This window comes from Arachis hypogaea, chromosome 19, assembly GCF_003086295.3.
Source record: "Arachis hypogaea cultivar Tifrunner chromosome 19, arahy.Tifrunner.gnm2.J5K5, whole genome shotgun sequence".
Lineage (NCBI taxonomy): Eukaryota > Viridiplantae > Streptophyta > Magnoliopsida > Fabales > Fabaceae > Arachis > Arachis hypogaea.
This window is the reverse complement of record NC_092054.1, coordinates 139,559,655-139,575,146: the sequence shown is the minus strand read 5'-3', so window position 1 is coordinate 139,575,146 and position 15,492 is coordinate 139,559,655.

Below are 15,492 nucleotides of genomic sequence, written 5' to 3'. Positions count from 1 at the left end.
GGAGGGAAGTGTTCTTTTTAAAGGTGGAGCCTCTAAGATGCAGAGTTATTTGTTATAATTAGGACTGTCCGTGGGAGGTGTACTGTTCAAGGAGAAATTTTCCACTAAGTTTTCAAATCAAGACGCTAGTTGATGAGCACACATGTCCAAGGAGTAACAAATCTAGATCGGTAACCTGTAAATGGGTGGCTGGAGAATTAGTTAACAAGCTTAGAATTTCTCCTAATTTGATACAAAGGGAGGCAGAAGAGTGGTTCAAGGTAGAATATGACATAAGTGTAGGTGAGCGAATGATGTATAGGGCAATGGAGATGGCAAAGGATATCATTGAGGGGACGAAGAAGGAACAGTATGGTAAGCTACGCAATTATTTATCGGAGCTACTTAAAGCTAATCCTGGTTCTACATGTACTATGAGCACACATCCACAACCAGAGGGTTTGCCTAAGTTCAGAAGTTTGTATATATGCTTAGAGGCATGTAAGAGAGGATTTAAATATGGTTGTAGGATTTTTATTTTCTTTGATGGAACCTTTCTTAAGGGGTATTTTGGGGGTCAACTACTCACAGCTGTAGGACAAGACGCGAATAATCATCTATTTCCTATAGCATATGCTGTGGTTGATGCGAAAACAAAGGAAAATTGGAAATGGTTCTTGAATTTACTTCGTGAAGATATCGGTAATTACCATGAATTTGGGTGGAACTTCATGAGTGACAAGCAAAAGGTAATTTATACATCTTGTCCAATTAGGTAATTTGAATTCATGCACTTATGTTGTGATATTGAATATTGGGTTTTTGCCATGTGGTTTAGGGACTGGTTCCAGCACTCCAAGAAGTCATGCCAAAAATTTCACATAGATTTTGTGTGATGCACATGTGGCAGAACTTGAACAAGAGATGGAAGGATAAAGAGTTAAGAGGAGCTCTGTGGCAATGTGCTCAGGCAATGACAGATTTGGAATTCAAGAATGCAATGGCATATATCAAGCGGATCAGTGTACTATGAGGAGACTCTTGAGGCAGCTGATGAACAACAAGTTACACAAGGGCACCCCCAATCTCAAACTGATAATGAGATTAGCTTCAATGTTAACACCTTTGTACTTGTTTTTTCTGCAACATACACAGACTTATGGAATTTGTGTTGAATTTGTAGCAAACCCAAGGGTTGGAATCAGATCCTGCAGCAGCATCTGCTTCAACCACCACTATCAACAAGTCAGCTCCACCAAAAGTTGCTGGTGCTGTAGCTGCTGCTCCAAGACTTGTGAGGAGGGGTGCATCTAGTGCTAGGGCAAAGATCCCCATTATGAGACCACCATCCACTATTGCACTAGCACATGATCCAATTAGGCCACCACAGGTCAGGTCCAGTGTGGCTGCTGCTCCCACTCCAAGGGCTACCTCAGTGAGGCCCAATGTACCTTTTAGACCACCACAGGTCAGGCCCAATGTGGCTGGAAGGCCCAATATTCATGTGAAGCCCAATACTTCAGCCCAAGTGCATGTGCCAAATTCTAGCTCCAGTGCTCCCTCATTGGTTTCTCACCAAACAATGAGTGTAGCAAGCAAGGGTACCACAAAGAGATTCATGGAATTCATGCCTACACCTGCACCTTCAAAGCTTTCACAAAAACAAAAGAAGAAGCCATGATGAATGTGTTGTATTAGTGTCTTTTGACATTGTAGAACTGATTTAGGAATCCTTTGTTTTGAGTGTTAATGAGCTTTTTGGCTGACTTGTTTAAGTTGTTTTCAGATATATTGAACTAAGTTGTGTTTGACTCTGTTAAGTACTTTTTGTGGTAGATTACCTAATTCCCTTATGTCATTGCAACATTGTCACTTGATCACAAGTTATGCTTGAATTACAGGGAATGTTTATTTACTTTTTGGGGATTGTTATAAACGTTATGTAACCTGTTATGGTCAATGTGATCAGATATAGTACATTTAAATGTTAATTACCAAGTTTATACTACAAGTATTCTATTTGGTTTTACTGCACTTTACAAAACACAACAGACATCAGGTTCTCATCAAATTTATAGTTGAATAATTTGCTACACTCTTAATACACATCAGTTTCCATGAAAACACAATACAAGAGTTGTCATTCCCTATTTCAACCAAATTTGGCACATTCACAGTTATCAAAATACACACTAATCATTCACATTTACTCTTCATCCACTATTTAACATTAGTTCAACTCAGTTCTTAAACAGAGCAAAGAAATTGATGAAGACACCAATTGCAACCCCAATGCAAATCATGATTAGAAGAATTTCAATCCTCCTTAATTTCTCTTTCAATTCTTTTGTAAGAACAGGTAGCACCATGGGGTCTATGTCCTCATACTCCACTGATTCGAATAGCTTGCTAGTGCTCTTCTGTTTGAGTTTTCCACCTGAAGATAGCCTGGGTTTGTGGTTCCAAGAACATTCCACCTCTTCAACCATGTCTTGCTCTTCCAATTCATCAATCCATTGAAAATATTTGCAATCCTGGTTTTTATTCTGTCAAGAACACAAATTGAAAACCCATGAAGAACAAATCAATCATAACCAAGGTTCTGAAAACCGAACCGGTCATCGAACCGCTCTAGACACTGGTTTACTGGTTCATAGGTTCAACCGATTTGACCGTGGTTGAACCGTAAAAATCGTTTTATAATAAAATAATAATTAAAATATAAATAAGCATATGAAAATATAATTATAGTCTAATCTAAACTTTAAAATATCATTCAAATTAAAAGTCCTACATAAACCAAATGTTATAATCTCATTCAAATACAAATTCAAAGTTCAAAAGTCAACAAACAACCAATCAAACATAACATAGCAGCATCAAAATAATCCAAGTTTGTCATCAATCATCAAAATCCTCCATAATTTGCTGCAGATTTGCCTCATTGATTTCATCACCTTCATTTCCACTAATCTCAACTCAATATTACCAGCAATCCAACCCAATAATCTCAACTCTCAAGTTCACAATAAATGAACAAACAACATCCAAATTTCAAAATCAGAGTATACAAACAACTGAACAAGTACAACATCTGAGGTTCAAAAAATTCTTATAAAAGAAATGTCACAAGTGCACATTAATTATTCTTACAAAATTCAAAACTAGTGGTACAATTTCTTATAAAAGAAATGTCACAAGTGCAAATAAATAAATGGAGATGCTCAACAACAACTGGCACACGATTAAAAAAGAAGACTCAATGAATTGAAGAACTGAACATAATATAATGTAGCCATTCTTATCTTTAATTTGTCGATCCAACCACAATTTTAATTTTCTCTTAGTCTTCACTCTGTTGTACACTGAGAAAATGAGAAGCATTATTTCAAAACTTGTTCTTATTATTTTTGTAACTGTAACACTTGATCATCATGTTGTGGAATGCCGCACTCTTAAGTCTTAACACTCTGAACAAGTACAACATCTCAGGTTCAAAAAATTCTTTGTTCACAAAAGCATCACAAAATCAGTTCATATTTCATCACAGTTTCATGACTTTCATCACAGTTCACAGAGTTCACAGAGTTCACAGTTTCATGACTTTCATCACAGTTCACAGTTCACAGTTCATCAGAATCAATGAATTCACAAAATCAGTTCATAACACCTTCAGAGAGTAGAGACTCAGAGTTCAGTTCATCAGAGTTCAATTCATCGGAATCAATGAAATCACAAAATCAGTTCATAACAGTTTCAGTTTTCAGAGAGTAGAGACTCAGAGTTCAGTTCATCAGAGCACAGTTTCATCAGAATCGGATTGCATCACAAAATCATGTTCATAACTAAATTAAAAATTACATGGAAATGAGGAAATCTGTTGCTTTCTCTCAGAGCTCGAAGGACAACGCTTCAACGCTTCAACGCTTCGCTACTGCTTTCTCAGAGGCAGAGCTCGACGGAGGTGACATGCGAAGTGGCTGAGGGCGTGACAGAGCTGAGCGCGCGACAGAGCTGACGGCGGGAAGGTGCTGACTGCTCGAGGTATCGGAAGGCGCGACGGACCCAACGGCGCCAGGGAGCTGACGGCGCGACGCTGGTGACGGCGTCACCGTGCTGAAGGCGCGACGGAGGTGAGTGTGCTGAGGTGAGTGCGACGGCGGTGAGTGCGTTGAGGGCCTCCTGGAGTCGTGGGTAACTGGGTGGTGTTCTGTTCTGTGGGAGGCTGGAGTTGAGAACTGAGAAGATGGAGGAACGAGGAAGTGGAGGCTGCGAAGGAGAAAACTGAATTAGGGTTCCCTCAGCACAAAACGGCAGCGTATTGAGGCAATGTTAAAAAACCGGCCGGGTCCCGGTTCGGTTCGACCGACCGGTAACCGGCCGGTTCGTCGGTTCAAGTCCGATTTTCAAATCCTGCGATTTTTCTTATTATCCGAACCGCTACAACTACCGGTTCACGGTTCGACTGGTTCGACCGGCCAGTTCGAACCGGTTTTCAGAACATTGATCATAACATGCAAAACACATTAAAACAGGAATAACTACAAAGACCCATTACAGGCCAAAACCCAGTCATGCTTACCTTCCATAGTGGCCACCGAAGGAACCACCTCCCTGGGTTAGCATTCGTCTTCGATCTCAGAGCAACAACAGCAAGAGAACAGCGACACATACCATCATACTGCTTCGAACCAGAGTCTTCGCACCTATCGTTGCCGCCTTCTACCATTGATGCAGACCTTCGCTTCATCATACCTGCTGCATCCATAGTTGAACGGCTATTCAGATGCATCACGTTCTCATTTTGCAATTGGGAATTAGGGTAATTGAATTAGGAAATTTGGGAACGGGTCCAGGTAAGCTTTTCGTTTGCCACACAAGCTTTTCCATTTGCCACATCACACACTTCCGTCAACGGAAAAGGCATCACTTGCCGGACGGGCATTTGGTGTACGTTTTTAAATTATCCAACGATATTTTTGTCGATAATAAAAGTGAGGGGCATTATTGTCAGCGTTTACAAAATCCGGGGGTATAATTGGTGGTTAACCCAAAAAACAAATATAAAATCTGCAAAACCATTATGACTCATGAAGTAAATATACATACATGAATAATCGTGGATTTTTATCAATTTTTATGCTTTTTTAAGATATTTTTTATTTTTTATTTAATTAAAAATTCTTTGTTTTTTAATTTGTATATCCATGTTTATATATATTATTTGTTAATTCCATAACATAGGTTTTAAAATTAAAGAAGAAATGAGTAGTCACAAATACAAAATGCAAAAATATAAAACAAAAAAAAATCACTCTTATTTTTTCAGGATATTCATGCAAAATTATATTAAAAAATATTTTTATCATAATCATGGTATTTGTATTTATATTACAATAAAAGATAAAAAAAACTTTAAAAAAAATTAATAAAAACTGAAATCCAAGTTTTGTATTTAATTCAAACTTAAGAAAATTGCATTTCTACAAACCTATAAATTTAAATCATGAATTTTGGTTTTAAAAAAATTACCTAAATATAACCTTCCAAAATAGTACATGATCAGCGTAAATTTTAATATTTTATACATCTAGATTTTGAAATAACAAATAATTATAAATTTATAATAAAAGAGCTTGAAAAGACTAACCATATTTATATGGTATAATTTTAGAAATATTAGGCCATAACATTAGTAAAATTATTATTATATAACTTTTAAAATAAATATGATATAACAATGTTTTGAAATAATTATTTGTTAATAGAAACTCTAAAATTTCTTAAGTCTGAGCTCCTGTCTCTTATGTCACATATAGAGGACTATATCTTACATATATTTTTTCGTTGATGTTGCGATGGGCTGCCAAAAGATTAGTGAAAGCAAGCAAAGCCAAATCATGATTGTAATCTTGAACAAATGTCTTTATCCTCCACTTGTCACTTTGTTTGTCTAAGAACACCACAAACTTCGCATTGCAGTTAGTCCTAGTCTTTGCCTTATGCTCTCTCTTTCTATTCGCTCTCTCATAATGCTTCTTCTCTCGTAAACCTTGTAGATTGCAGTAGAAAAATTGCTTCATAATATTGCCTTAATCATCTTTAATGGAATCTCCTTTTTGAACAACAAATCCAGTCGCCTTTGCATACTCTACGTATCTTGCATACCCATCAAATTCAGCATCAGTCACTGCAGCCGCGGTTGACAGCATGGAACCGTCTACATCATCACTTATTGGATTCCTGAACCAATTGGTGACTCCGATGAAAGCACCATGCCACCCTCTTCCCTTGCACCAGATATATCCACTCTCTTTGCCGCCTCACTCTCCCTGCCCACTCCTGACGGTGACTCTAACCCTGTAGAGAACTCTTCCTCATCGGAATCATTATTCCATCCATCAGTCCATTGACCTGAAAAGTTTGAGTTTCCTTCACTGCCATTATCCTTTCCAAGACGTTCTTAAGTACCTGCATTACACAATTTAAAATTAAAAACACTAACAGTACCGAAGATAATATAAAACTCCAACATTTGGTTTACAAGATGAATACCAATTCAACAGAATACAATAAAGTGTAATTTTCAATTCTCAAAAAAATTTCAATTCTTACATTGATGTCCAAACTAAATCAGACCAAAAACAGAGAGCTAATTGGGTTTTTCTAATGCTTTGAAGATAATTTAAAGCCTTTAATATGTAACATCGTAATTACCCTAAGCCTTACCTCGCATCGTAAAGCAAAGCTCAATCAAAGGTTACGACAATTCTAAAGCTAGTACACACACACACACACACACACACACACACACACAAGGAAATAATAATTCTAGAAGCCTGATGAAGAATTAAGCTAAAAAACAGAGTTCAAAAGTGCAAAACATTCACACGAAGTTACACTAATCGAGGCATAAGATATACATACAGATATCAAGACATATTTATAGATATATCAAAGTATAATAGTCATAAGAATCTAGCCGCCGCTCGCAGAGTTTAAGCTGGCTAGCTATATACAGACATACAGAGTTTTGAAAGTAAAACAACTTATACAATATTTCTCTCAAAATAAGCCTCTAAGGCAAATATAAATACAAAAGTGAGAGACCTAATTAAAATAAATCAAAAGACTTTAAAACATAGCGAGGATCCTCCGCTCTGTCACCATCAAAGCAACTCACCGAATCTAACGCTGGTGAGGTGGCGTTTAGCACCAAGGGGGTAGCAACAAACTTCTCTTGTTTTCTTCCTTTTGAACTCTACCAAATTTCACCGAATACTACCTGTAATCAACAAAATACAACAACTCAAAGTAGCATCTAATAGGAGATAAATCACCTAAATCTCTCAAGAATTCAACGAATCACTATATAAATCATATAGAAAAGACACTAATAATACTCACGCATCATACAGCCAGCCACTGCCGCCACAATCTAATCTTGAATTTCTTCTAATTTTGACACATTGAGGTATGGGATATGTTTTTAAAATTAAAAGTCTTATACTATAAATGCTAATAAAGGTTAAAGAATAATTGCAAATGATTTATTGTTATCTTGTGTGAATAACTCATATAGTTGAATTGTGCTTGTGATTGTGATTGTTGATAATTATTTGATTGTTTGGAAATGACTAGTTGCTCAAAATTTTTGGTTATGTTGGTTCCTTTGATTTGGATCCTGTAATTAAACTTGGTAAGTTAATATTGAAGTATGATTATTAAACCAATTCCTTGAATCTGAATTTCGTTATGAGTTAATGCAGTAACTTTGAAAACGAATCAGTAAACCTATAGTAAACGAAACTGGTAAAATAACAAGAAATATAAAATCTAACAACTACCAATTGCAAGAAATTAATAACAAACAACTCAATCAAACATTAATAAACAAAGAAACATCAAAATTGCATTAATAGAAATCAAAACTACAAAGAGTTCATAAACACAAAAGCAACAAAATAAAGGAAATAGCAAGAAAAACTTAAAGAGCAAAGATGTAAGAATAATAAATTGCAAGGAAACTAAATCAAAGCAAGAATTAACCTAAACCTAAGAGTAATTTAACCTAATTCTACCCCGATTCTAGAGAGAAGAGAGAGCTTCTCTCTCTATAATATGACCTAAAGCATGATATTAATCTATCATAATTGCTCTCCCTTGTTCTCTCTTGAATTTCGCATCAAATAGCTTCATAAATGAGTTAGATTGGGCTTCTGCAGCCCCAAAAATCGCCCCCAGCGTGTTTCATTAATGAGGTCATGTAACACCCTAATTAGCCTAAACTTTACCTCGCGTCGTAAAGCAAAGGTTAATCAGAGATTACGATAGTTCTAAGCTCATACATATAATATATAGAAAGAATAGTATAATCTAGAAGGCCGATGGAGGATATTACTAAAAAACAGGATTTTTGAAAAGCGCATAACGTTCTAACAAAGCGGCTAACTTAAAACACAAGAAACAGAAATAGGGTAACAAAAGATAAGTATATAATATCATAATAAACTAGCCACGGCTCGCGGAGTTTAAGCCGACTAGCCATATACATACCATACATGAAACCAGATAGTAAAAACAGCTTATACCAATTTTGTTCTCTCAAATACAAGCCTCTAGGCCAAACAAAATACAAAAAAAGGAGAGACATATACAAAATAAATCAAAAGAACTCAAAAAGATATCCGGATCCTCCACTTCTGTCACCACCCAAGCAACTCACCGAGGTAGGTTGCAACCTGCATCTGAAAATAATAACAGAAATATGGTATGAGAACGGAGGTTCTCAGTATGGTAACAGTGCCCAGTGATGTAGGATATAAGACCCCAGGATGCCAAAGGCAATCCTAGACTCCATAATCATCACACGATTCAATTTTAAGGCATACTAAACAAATAAAAATAATATATCTTAACATAAATAAACAGGGTACTCTATCTTAGGGGATTTCTATTCTAACCAAACACCGCTGTCCCACAACCTTCACCAACCTATCCTCTATGCGATCCCATCGCCACCGCCTTCCGAACCTCCTTAATCCCAGTAGAAAACACAATTATAAACAGTACAAGTAAAACACAAGTTGAAGCATATAAAGCAATTAATTCAAATAGCAATTAGACATGTTATACAAATAGGCAAACAACTTCAAGTCGGCAAAGTATACAAACAAATAGAAAATACACATGATGAATGCATGTCCTACTGGCTGTGATATCACATTGTCGGTTCAACTGCCACCCCGACACACCTCCATGGAGATGTCGCCCTTCGGAATCATCATATGGGAACTCCCGAGATATAGTGCTTGGATCACTGTCCAGGATTTTGCGCCTGCACGCTCTATTGATCCGAAGGGATGCGAGCGGGATACTCTTGCCATGGCCTCACATCTCAATGCAAGCGGGACGAACCACCGCCCTTACGCTGCCGCCGCTACCTCGACAGGCGGGATCCAACCACCGTCCCTGCCGTGCGCATAGCGTCTCTTAATCCCAATTTAAAATAGTAGTTCAGTGGTTTTTCAGAAAACAGTTTCAATACATCAGTGATTCCTCATCACACATTTGAGTCATCAACTCATCTCAACCACTGTCAATTTACATTTTCGTTTCGAACTCAACAGTTCATCAATTCTCATTTCATACATCAACCATTCATCACATACCATCAAACCATCCTCAGTACGCCAAAAACCTAGGCCTCCGTTTTCTAATTTTTCCAAATAATATTATCTAAAATCCTTAAATTCTTTCCCATGTTTTAAATACCCAAAACTAGGCCCAAGAGTCTTAAAATGGTGTTATAAAAGCTTACAACCTTGTTGGGAAGGTGATATCGTTGAAAACAAAGTTTAAATTTGTAAAACAGGGCGTGTGTGTGCGCACGCCCAGGAAGATTTTTAAGGTGTGCGTACGCAGAGGGCTGTGCATACGCACATGTACCAAAACTTGTAAGGTATGTTCACTCACACAGGGTGTGCTAGCGCCCCCAACAGACGACCCTTCCCAACTTGTGCGTGCGCACAGGGCCGTGCGTACGCACAGGGCCGTGCATACGCACAGGTCGCAATTCTTCATTGATATGTGTGCGCACAAGCTGTGCTAACGCTGCAAGCAGAGAGCCTTTTCCTGCTTGTGCATACGCACAGGTCTGTGTGTCCGCACAGAATAAGATTTTCGTAGGGGTGTGCATGCGCACAAGGCTGTGCGTGCACACATATCAGAAATCATAAAATTCTACAACTTTGTAGAATTTCAGATTTTTAATACCAACTTTGAATGATCATAACTTCCTCTACAAAATTTCAAAATTTACAAACTTTATATCAAATTAAAGGGTTTTTAATAAGGTTTAATTTCAAACAAATCCCAATCAATTTTGAAAATTGAGGCAAAAGTTATGATCGAAGAAAATTTACCAAAATTTCCTTTTTACCCAAATTTCATATATACTCAAATTTACCAATTTCTCAAGCCACATCCAACTAGGCCAATACCATACCCTCATTTATAACATAAATTACCTTATAGGGTTACCAATCACCATTCTCAACCATCAAACCTCAAATATATGACTCTAAAATCAATCCTCTGCCAATACATTCACCAATCATTACCTCATCTCTATCAATTCACATGATCAACCTCATTCATGCTTTAAATCCATATCCAACCATATACAATCATTCAAAATCATCAAGCATCATATCTCAACATCATTAATTCTTAACATAGCAATATCATTTCAACATACAACATCAACCAACCATAATCAACAACCACATAAATCCAAACTTATCCTATGGGTCACTAGCCTAAGGGTTCATGAATATTAAATACTACATAGAGGAAACTGAAACCATATCTTGGCCGATTCCCAATATGTCCTTAACCCACAATGAGCACCAACAAGCTTTCCAATACAATCCAAGCTTTTAACATTCACCAACAAGCTCCAAACTCACAATAATCAAACTATATAGGCATAAACCATCACAAATCAACCTAGGGCTCAACATAAATCAAAATTTCTCAAGAGTTCAAAGCCTCTTACCTTGACCAACAGTTTTGGTAGCCAAAAGCCAAAGCTAAGCAAGGATTAGAGTGAACCTAAAGACCCAAAACACAAGGTTTTCTCAAGATCATCACTCACCAAACTCGAAATCTTAAGGCAGAAGAAGGGAAGAATAATTTCGAAAAACTTACCACAAGATTTAGATAGAATTGACGGGCTCGGCGAGAGCTTTGCGTAGCCGCTGACGGCACACAAATCGGAGCACCGTAGCTCAAGATATCGCGGAAAGAAGTGATGTGTGAATAGTGTTTCTTCTCCCTTCTCCCTCTTCTCTCAATTTTCTGTTGTGTGTGTGTGTTTAATGATGAATGGGTTCATTAATGAGCCCTTATATATGTTGGACTTGGGCCCAACTTGGGCCCGGTCCAGCCCGTTAGTATTTTTAGCCTGTTTGGTCCAACTTCGGGCCAAACTTTTAAAATTAACGCCCGGTTTTCCATTTCTAATATTTTTCTAAGGTTTTTTACTGTTTCCAGTTTTCTCACGCAGTACCCGACAGACTTGAACCGGTTCAACTTCCGATTCGTGATTTTTCACGGTTTTTCGCAGAAAAGACATTTTCTGACTCAGAAAGACCTACTGAGTCCAAAAATGGCATTTAAATCCTCAAATTCTCACTCTAACTTTTCGGATCCTATTCTGGGCAATATAATCACTTAACTAACGAGTTGATTAGTTGTGGTTCTTACAGGTCACGTGCTGCTTGTCACGCGCACGCGTCGCTTGGCGAATTTCCGGTCACGTGTATGCCTCACATGGCAGATTTCCAAAACTTCATTCCTTCATGCTTTCTCCACTTTTGCATGCTTTTTCTTCATTCTTTCAATCCAATCTTTACCTTCTAAACCTAAAATCACTCAACAAACATATCAACGCATCGAATGAAATTAAAGTAGATTAAATTTAGCAATTTAAGGGCCTAAAAAGCATGTTTTTACTCTTAAGCACAATTTAGGGAGAATTTATAAAACTATACTATTTTAGTGAATAAATGTGAAAAAAGTTGATAAAATCTACTGAATTCAATACAAGATAAACCATAAAATTGTGGTTTATCACTACGCGCAAGGTAAAAGGTGAGGATACTGTGCATACCAGTGCTTTTATACCAGAGCCGCATGCCATTAGGTAGTGTTGGTACCGCGATCTGGGCGCAATGAGATTCTTTCATCGGTGCAGGGAGAGTGGCCACTTGGAGCTTCTATTTTGGGACGGGATACAGGAGCTCTTCATTTAATGTCACCATGACGTTGGGATGCAAATGCTGCACAATGCCGCAATTAAGGGTCATGACCCTACCAAGTACGCACTGTCAATGATGTTGCTCCTTCGTAAGGACGACAAGAGGGCGAAAAAGAATGGGATCGAAATATTTCATGCGCTTGAGGTGTCTGTGATAAACTCCAATTTTAGGGTTTATCTTGTGTTTAAATGAGTAGGTTTTATCAACTTTTCCTACACTTATTCACTAAAATAGTATAGTTTTTTGAATTCTTTCTAAATTGTGCTTAAGAGTGAAAACATGCTTTTTAGGCCATTAATTTACTAATTTTAATTCACTTTAATTCTATTCGATGCCTTGATGTGTTTGATAAAGTGATTTCAGGTTTACAAGGCAAGTATGGATTGAAGGAGTGAGGAGAAAGCATGCAAAAGTGAAGAACTCATGAAGAAATGAAGTTTGGAATATTTTCAACGCCATGCGTACGCACCAAAATACATGCGTACACACAATTACAATCTTCACAGTCATGCGTACGCACAAGAATGCATGCGTACGCATGAATGTATGCACATGACTCATTAATGAGAAGATGCTGGGGCCAATTTTTGGACCTGCCAAAACCCAATCCAACTAATTTCTAAAGCTATTTGAAGCCAAATTCAAGAAGGATCAAGGGGGAGCAATTAGGGTAGCTTAGGAACCATGTTTTAGGTAGTTTTCTAGAGAGAGAAGCTCCCTCTTTTCTCTAAAATTAGAGTTTTTAGTTTAATTTTATTCTTTAATTCTTGTTTTAATGTAGATCCATTTATATTTCCTTGTTTAATTGTCTTAATTCTCTTAGTTTCTCTTGTTAATTTCTCATTTGTGCCACTTTTTATGTTGATGAACTCTTGTTAATTTTTATTTTATTTAATGCAATTTGATGTTTTCATATTTCTTAATATTTGTTTAGATTGTTATTATTATTTTCTTACAATTGATAGCTTTAGATTTTATTATTTCTTGCTATTTTAATATGTTTTCTTTTTATGCACACAAAGTGTTTGATAAAATGCTTGGCTTAGTTATAGAGTAGTTTTGAGCATTCTTGGCTTGGAAAGAAAAATTAGATAATCTTAAGTCATTAATATCCAACTTATGTTGGTGATCTAGAGTTGTTAATTAATATTGTTTCTATTGACGCTAATCTCTTACTAATTCAATTAGTAAGTTGATTAGGACTTATGGATTGAGATTAATTTTAAGCATCTTTAACTTTCTCCCGATGTTGGAGATAACAAAATAGGATTAGCTCTTGGTAATTATTGTGTTATGATTAATAACTAGGATAGAAAATCTTGATTCTCAATCCTTGCCATGAAGTGCCACTTTAGTAATTGTTATCCTTAGTTGTTTGATTTAAATTTCTTGTCATTTAATTTCTTGCTTCTTTATCCGCAAACCCCCCTTGAACCTCATAACCAATACTTGAGCATTCAATTGCAATTCCTAGAGAGAACAACTCGGGAGTAATACTCTCGATTATTTTTATTGGGTTTGCATTTGTGACAACCAAACTAAATTTTGATGGAGAATTCATTGTTGATCTAGACTATGCTTGCAACGAAGTAATTCTTTGTACTAAGAGAAATTCTAGACCGGCATAAATTCTCTCATCAGTCCGGTATACTCACAAGTGTAAAGTGATGTGCTGTCAAGTTGTCTCAGTTTCGTGGCACTTTGAAGTCCAACTGCCTGAAATAGGAGAGCATTTGGTGTGTGATTCGACGACGTGCCCGACTCGGGGCCACATGGGTCTTCTCTATAACCATCACCAACGATGAGCTGAGTGGGACTGCAACTACGATTACAGAGGTGCTAGTCATATCCCCTGCATTCACTGTCGTGCCGACTACGAGTTGATACTATTTGTCAACTTCCCTTTAGTTGGGTTCGCATATCACTTGAATCAGCTATATTTTTAATGTATATTTTGAACTGGTATATGAACAGACAAGTTTTATGCTATTGGAATTTTTTTTACCTTTTTTTAAATTTAGTAACATGAATGTTATGTAACCAACTTGGGTTGGTCGAGTGGTCAGCTCACTTGTTCACTTAAGCAAGTGTCGGGAGTTCGAATCCGCCTTGTGCATGCAGCAACCCATTGGTCAGCGGCTGACCCTTAAACGGAGCTCAAATTCGCATGGAATTAGTCCTTGACCTATCGGGTTGAGGGATACCGTGGTAACAAAAAAAAACATGAATGTTATGTTATTTATAGTAAATTAATAATATGTTCTCTAATTTATTATTTTTGGTCGCATATGATTTGATCCTGGGGCTCTTGATCCTGTAGATATAAAAAATGCTTTTAGCCGGGTCCTATTACAGAAATGTAAACGACGTTGTTATTATATATAAATTATAGATTATAAAAGATTACTACAATACCCATATTATAGAAAATAAGTACGATAAAAATAGTTTTACATATATATATATATTTCATTTTTTATAGTATATTCTTTTTTGCTTGTCATCTAATTTTTTTACGATTAAAATAGTTGACAGCGTTTTATATTATTTTACCTATTTCAGTTAGATAAAGCTAAAAACAACGAAATCCCAATTATAAAAACAAAAAATAACCAAAATACTTTTTTTTTTTAAATTCATACTTATAATAATTAAATCTAACAATACAAAAATAACAAAAGAAAACTAAAATGAACAAATGAAAAGAGAAACCAAAAAGCTAAATCACAAATTCAAAATAAAAAAAGTAAAGAGACGTTAATTGAGTAAGGGGTGAATCTCACAGTTGTTAATGAAATTAATATAAAAATTATATGATTTTGTAGGTATGAAGTTCAAGTAGTTTTACTAGAGTTACGTAGTTTGATTGTCAAAACTTAAGTTAATATTAATCATCTTGATAAATAATTCATTTTATCCAATCTTAGATTTATCATAGAGTGTAACTTACCCTTTATTTGAGAAAGGATTGGGTAGAATTTTCTCATAATTTTTCGAATTTCAAAACTAAAAATACAAATAATTGGGTTGAATTGGCTTATGTTATAGTTAGCTCACTAGACTGCTTTCTTTAACTGCAAAAGCATATTACTTTTAGTGATACCAACTATATATATATATAATATTAATAAGAATTCACATTAAAAAAAAAGACTACAGCGAGGCATGCTTGCTAAAGAAGCCACGTACG